Consider the following 7,681-nt stretch of genomic DNA (forward strand, 5'->3'; position numbering starts at 1 on the left):
GTGTGTAGTGCTTATATAATTATAACTGAGGAACAGTTTAATTTTTAGCCGGATGAGGAAAGGCATTGTTACTAACAAAACATATTACACTACATAAGAAATGCCATAAAAAAAAGTAGTATTGGGACGGGGTTTAAGAGATGAGAAGATATATGTTAGTATTTTACACCCTCCTTGCTATCTCATTCCTTTTTCTAATATACAGAATACGACTAAACTTACCTAATTATCACAAATATCAACATATCCGACCTTAAAACAGAAATCAAATTTATTTATAATCTTGTATTCTTATACTAAACACTAAATAAAATTATATGCGTTGATTTGTGATTGAGACGAATTTTAATGTAAAAGAGAACCGAAACAATGTTCTATTCTCCTACGACATAACTCTCCTATATTACAATACTTCCTAGAAAAAGGACCTTAACAACCATTTTTTATTTCATTTCATCGCCCAGATATGATACTCTTACTCTACGTTCAATGCCTTAAAAAATATATATATATACATCTTTTTAAAAGCTTTTGTACCCATAATACTGTAGACTATATTTTATTAGTGAGCTTGCAACAAAGTTCTAAAAGCTATAAAGAACATAACTTTTTCAAAGCTTAACAAAGTGAAATGTGTGACCCATTTCACCTTCAAGACTGTACGTATTTAGGAGACCATGCAGACTACTCTAATGGCGCACTACTGTGCTGTTTTCTTCTTTCTTCAAAAAGTAAGAACAGAAATTTGGGCAAACGTCCTTGCACTGGTCTTCAATTTACGATTTTACAGTACATAACAATCTCAGTATGCAGCATTATTGATTTAATGATATATATCCCGTGAAAGACCATTCAATTATGCTATAAAAAGATGTTATCACCGCCTTGGTCGTACTTCATACTGTGTATCAAAAATGCGTTCCTTAACATCAAGCGGGTATTATACAGTCATGTAGAAAACCATTCGCATATTACTTATTAACACAGCCGTTAAACGAAAGAATTAACTGCTCATTTTCTGAAAAGAATATTTTACTTTCTAAATTTGTGGTGCCAAAGAATCACTCACACAAATGGTAGTCGTTTATTTAGTACACCCCCAGAACCTATTTGAATACAAAACAATCCAGTGCACATTAAACGCAGGAATAATATGTCAACCCTCAAAAAAGAAGCAACTTTGTAAAAACTATATATCTACAATCTACAGAGTTCCCCCTCCCCCAACATACGCACACACCGCATAGTGTAAAAAGTTAAACGTTCAGATAACCATGATAGCTTTAATAAAGTGTTATATACAGGATGTTTCAAAACAACACCGACAATGTTTGGAAGGTGATTCCTGACTCCAAGATAAGACAAAAAGTATAGACCAACCTGGGTACACAAATGCTTCCTTTCGGAGTCATAGGCTGCCGGAAGCATGAATTTCAAACGTCCATAGCTCCAAAACTATAGGACCTACCGTAGTCGGGTCAAGACTTCACTTAGGTACTAAAATGTGCGCTACCCTAAAATACTAATTCCTAAGTGAAGTCTTGATCCGACTATACGGTAGGTCCCATAGTTTTAGAGCTATGGGCCTTTAAAGTTCACTTTTTCATATTTTTGGTAGCCTGTAACTCCTACAATAAGCATTTGTGCACCCAGGTTGGTCTATACGTTTTGTCTTATTTTGGTGTCAGGAATCACCTCTCAAACGTTGTTTTGAATCATCCTATAGATACATCGATATAGATATGCTGTATGTATGTGTGTGTAACAAAAGCTTTCATGTGCTCCTGAAGCCTAATTTGAGTTCTTCTTCCTGCGCCATTCATACAGAATTTATCTAAATTCGACGTCTTGCACGAAATTCGAACATCTCATATAGACATCTTAGTGCTCTCCCTTCCCCTTCTCTTCTCTAGATCAAACATTTAAAAAAACGTTGAAACTCGTGTTTAATTACTTCAAATAAAAAGTCTAAATACCAAATGTAATGTCTTTATACTTAAAATATTCATAGATATGGACATCTTGTAATAATTCCAATCCCTTCCTGTTTTCTGTTCTAGATCAAATATTAAAAACAACTGAAACACATTTTCCCTTCCAAGTACCAAATTCGATGTATCTAACCTTAAGGAATTCCGAGATATAGATATCTTATAATAATTGCAATTCCCCTTCCACCACAAATCCTATGTACTGTCCAGATTTGTACAAGCCTAAAAAATTTGGCCCAAGCGTTGGTCAGTCAGTTACGACCTTTTATTTTATATAGAGAGATTGGTTACGAAATAAAGAGAATGCGTGCATAGAAAACATGAAAGTAATGGAAGCATTCAAACACTAACAAAAAGCTAATGGAAGACAACTCAGAATATAAAGGAAGAAAACCTACGCAAAATTTCTTATTAACAACCATTATTTCCCAAGGAGGACACATTGGCAAAAAAATGTATTCTTGGAGAAGTTATCACTGAAACTGTCTGTGATTCATTAGTACATTATGAGTACTTTCGCTAAATGCTTTATCACACGGGGGGGGGGGGGCTAGTTATAAAGATAAACGAACAAACAATTAGTTTTGAAGTATGCCTATGGAATCCATATTGGAATTCAGTCATGTAACAGTGTTGCCAAGTTGAAATTACAGAGAATAAGAATAATAAATAAAATGAGACAATTAAATACGTATCGTCCAACTCATATATCTCAAAATTTTCATCTATACGTATAATTATGCAAAAAAAAAAAACAAAAAAAAAAAAAAAAAAAAACAGAAAAGAAATAACAATACACTAACTTTGAAAAATATAAAAATCTACGAGAAATAATTAAAGACTGAAAGAATAATCATAACGATAACGAATTCTCCTCTCTATAGCAAAGAAAACTGATGCTGTCTAATTTACATAAAACAGAAATTTATACATTTTAAATTAAATAGTAAAAATGACAACTGAAACACTTACTCATTCCGTCTGTAAGTATTCATAACAGTGGGACGTAAAACTCACAAGATTTAATTTTATTTTTTGTAAGTATTCCCGAACTGTTTCGTCCACTTAAATCTTACAGACGAAAAGAAAAAAAAAGTAAACATTTTATGTATTTTTTTGGTAATTTGATTGTGTCTAAATTTTCCTTGCATACCTAATCCGAAACAAGAATTACCATTTTCAATAATGAATTATAGGGCAGATACCATTTATCCTCTTGAGATGTAAAGGGATACGGTACTATTAAATCACCTATTCAAATATGTAGCTTGAAGACTAATCCAACCACAGAAAATGTACCAAATGTATCAAAGAATTCAGTGATTATTAGTGATAAACGACCTTCGCACAAAGTTGCAAGTGAAACTGTCTGAATTTCATGTATGTCAAAACTATTTGACTCTCAAATTTCATACAAGACATATATTAAAATAATCCTGGATAATGAACCACCAAAATTCGTGTTCAAAACAACTATCAATGAACATTAAAATGGAGATACGTGTCTGGCAGCTACTGTGATTAACAAATTAGCAGTTAAATATCTGTTTATAAGATCTTATTGTACATATATATATATATCGAACAGTTTCAATTGCATACTAAAATGTAGTGATTAATTTTAAAATGGAAATGAATATCTAGTTTTGTATTATAATTAAAAATAAATTAATTGCTGATTAATGCCAATCAATTTATTATTATAAAACAAATAGCTATCTTACGACAGTTTCGCCAACCAACCACTAGGCTCTATTAGACACTATCTAGTTTTGATTTTAAAACGAAGAGAAAAAGAGAACCACTAATCAACGGAACTCTGTAACTGTTTTCCTTATTTGTGAACATTATTTTCTTATACGTACGGGAAGTACTTTGGAAAGGGGAATTTTATATTGTTCTTAGCAACATTAAAATCTTGATAACAGCGTACCCAACAAAAATCTTGCAGCAATATCATGGACAAGTGTATACCCACGTAAATAACAATTTAAAAGTTCTTTCTTAATCTGAAATAATCTACCTTTCTAATGCAGCACATGTGATTAAACTAAATCTTTCAATCTTACTACCATGTTTACCCCATGCAGGCTAAAGAAGATGATGACGATAAGAATAAATGAAATGCCAGAATGAAGAAAATGGGAGGAAACGGAAAAAATGAGAAAACCCACATACACGGTGTTTGTCCATGACAAAGCCCACTTGGAGCGAGTTAGGATGGAACGAAGGACTTCACGCATTAGATATGAACAAGGGCGTCCATGTTGAGGTTTCCAACGAGAAGGGGGGGGGAGTATAAGCGACGTTTCAAATATAGTTTCAAATTTTGCTGTAACTAATGTAAAAAATTCTATTGGGTTTTCGATATTCCCAAGTACAATTTCCTCTTCGGGGGAAGGGCGAGTGCCCCCTTGCCCCCTGATGGGCGCCCTTGGATATGAACGCTCTTCCACTGAGCCACAACGGCCGTCCAAATCCATAAAAAAATAAATATTTTTTTAAAAAAAGAAACGTGAAATGCTGGAAACCAGAATAGCTTACTTTCGCGATACTGGTATGCAACCATATTAACTGAATTGCAGCGTACTACACTACATTCTTTTCTATCTTTTAAAATGAATACGGATTTAGAAATCAAAAAGTCAGAATATCGCACAAATAACATTATTAAATGTCCTGTCAACACATTAAATTAAACCGTTACCGGTACATATTTACTGATTGATTACGTACCGGTACATAGGGTACACACTACACAAGAAAAGTAGATTTACAGTTATAACTCAGATTTTTTTTCTATCTACTGGATAATTCCGTTCCTCTCGATGATATTGACTGTTTTTATTATATACATGGAGTCATAATAAAAAATCTCAAAGATTCTTAGGCCTATGTTTAGCAAAAGGGGTCCAGCTCTTTTCTCTCTAAAAAAAAAAAAAAAAAAAAAAAGTTACAATTTTGGTAATTTCTGTTCACATTCGGTTAGTGTAGGGTAGGTTAGGTTAGTTTGTATTATATTAGTGTAGGGATCCCTATAATTTTCCAAAAAAAAAAAAAAAAAAAAATGATAGAATTTCGCTTATTTCTACTAACATTAGGTTAGTTTATGTTAGATTTGGTTACGTTATGTTACGTCTAAGGACTTGCATCATTCATTTCTCCTGTAAATTTTGTGTTTTTACGTGCTTCCGGGCCCCTTGTACTAAACATACTCCGATTCTTATTGTGAACTTGCATAACAACTAAAGAACAACCACATTTTTAAAACTTGTTAATGGACTGATATTGAAAAACAGGTAACGGTTAAGACTGCGAATTAGGTTTTTTTTTTTTTTTTTTTTTTTTACGCGGTCTCATTTTTATTTCATTGAACAGTACGCTTCGTTATATAACAGATGTGGGAATAGAGAGGATCGAAATTATTCAGTAAATAGAATATATCCTGTAGTACAAAGGTAGCTCTGTGTTTCGATACTTATTATATTTGAATAATTACACCCACCTACCGGTATCTAAGATGTAATCGCACAAGATCCGGTGCAAGAATCTATTCCAACAAGGGGGAAGAGAGTTCCCTTCAACGTTACCGTAACTATTCCATTTACAATATTTTGTCTACATCTGAGTGTGTGTGTGTAAACATGCATTCCTATTATGTAACTTAAAACAATAAATCAGTTTTCTGTGAGTTTGTACTTTTTATCAGTTTCGCAAACGAACAGACAAAACAAAACAAAATATCCCTTACCCTCCTCCATTATTAAAAATAAACAGAACTACCAGTGTTTTTATCATTAAACGAAAGTATTCACGTTAACTGGAATGGTTACTCAAAACTTGCATATAAATCATAGCACGTGGAGTATTGTGGGTTGGTCACCCACGACATTACCGATGATCTTCCAGCACAAAATTGGCACTATCCTTATACGCAATAGAAATAAATTACTAAACATGCGCTAACATTAACAGCGTATATGAATAATCACTCAAACTGCGTTACGCTGCATATTGACAAATTAGCGTATCGATATTGACAAGAATTTAGCAATGACTATCATAATTCCTTACCGCTGCATACTTTACTGTTCACCTGAGCAATTTGTTCTAATGTAAGAAAACAATACGCAAATCAATAATAATCATAACACTACAATGTGCCTAATAAGTTATAGCAACATCTAACTTTTAGGTAATATATTTCTCAATATAATTTCAGTTTGTTTGTGCGCATAGGCCCTTAAAACTATTGATATGTGTTTTAGATGGTAAAGTTGTTAGTTTGCCTTGTCATAAAGTGAATTAATCATACTTGCATGTAAATTACAATTGTTAACTTCGACGAGTAATAACGTATACGATACATGATCATTCCTTTGATGTGATCTATTACTGTCCTACCAACATATTAGAACAAAACAAAAACCGAAGTACAAGTCACAATCAGTTTAACATGTCAAATAACATCTCCTTGCACTAGCCGGTAAATACGATTGTTGTGCCTTTCCGGGCACAAAACAAGTTAACTCATACTTCTGAACAAAATTAAGATAAAAACACATGTCATACTCACGTCCACACTATTATATGTACATTTTAAAGCGCACAGGGCACTAAAATATTTCAACTTGGAAGTATGATGGGGGGAGAGAAAAACAAACATGCACATTAACTTCCACTTCTTGTAAAAATAACTAAACCACCACCTCTTTACTTGCACAATAGCTGCGTTACTATCTGCTGTACGCATTTAAACTCCATATACGTACACACATATTCAACATATTTTTCAAAAGTGGTAAAAACGAATCGCACTAAACCATACAAACCTACGAGCTTCACTCTATATGTTAGCTTAGCTACAAACACTAACCATGTAAACACTAAACACCATCAACAAATAAGGAGTTTCTGCATAACACGCGTTACCAATATAAGAACTAAATCTTCCTATTTCTGTCGATACGATTTATGATTAAAACCAAGTTGTCGCGCACGATATTTAATTCCAACTTTCTAGACACGTTCAAAACATTGCTGTCGCCGAGCTACACTTCCACTACCGAAGTTGCCATATTGGATATGGTATTTCCTCAAAGCAAGAAGTAACAACCATTGTCATTGGTAAATACGAGCACCACATCAAGAGGTTACGTTAGATACTACGTCATTTGTTGGTTATACAGTAACACGTAATGCTATTGGTTCGCACTTCTCTTACACCTCTTTCCAACGAACGATATCATATGATTTCTCCCACCCCGCATATTGAGAACAAGAGAACAACGTGTGGCGTAAAAATAGACGAACAGCTCTCGAAACACCTGCTATTTCAAATACAAAAATTTCAATGAAAACTAGAATGATTCAGTTGCAAAACATAACAATAATATCAAGCAACGATAATTAACTTATACTGTAGATGCATTATCGCTGTAATGAATGTGTATGTTAACATTATTTCAACATACGATCTCGAATGATCGATCGCATAGCTATGACTTTTTTTTTCCACACTCCATTATCATAATACGGTATAATGCATAGAGCGTAATTTTGTGTTTTCGAGTTAATGTGCGTTTAAATTCCTCTCAAAAATAATATTTTGAATATTTAATTAATAACAAAAGGTTACTTTATGAAGCTAAATAGCCATAGAGAAATGAACGTGTGCAAAATGACACTCT

At 33.2% G+C, this 7,681-nt stretch overlaps 1 long non-coding RNA gene across 6 annotated transcripts in view; it reads right to left on the minus strand.

Annotated features, from left to right (window-relative positions):
- The window catches only part of LOC145690020 (uncharacterized), a 449,583-nt gene extending 442,318 nt beyond the window's left edge, over window positions 1-7,265 (minus strand). For 2 of the 6 annotated variants that reach the window (XR_014132141.1, XR_014132137.1), the window contains exon 1: window positions 6,868-7,263. This is a non-coding gene — a long non-coding RNA (uncharacterized LOC145690020). Of the gene's footprint in view, window positions 1-6,867 lie in introns of all 6 variants that reach the window. The other 4 variants (XR_014132140.1, XR_014132139.1, XR_014132142.1 and 1 more) reach the window with 4 other exon arrangements.
- Window positions 7,266-7,681: the final 416 nt, after the last annotated feature.

Source organism: Thermobia domestica, chromosome 7 (genome assembly GCF_964235325.1).
Source record: "Thermobia domestica chromosome 7, izTheDome1.hap1.1, whole genome shotgun sequence".
Taxonomy (NCBI): Eukaryota; Metazoa; Arthropoda; class Insecta; order Zygentoma; family Lepismatidae; genus Thermobia; species Thermobia domestica.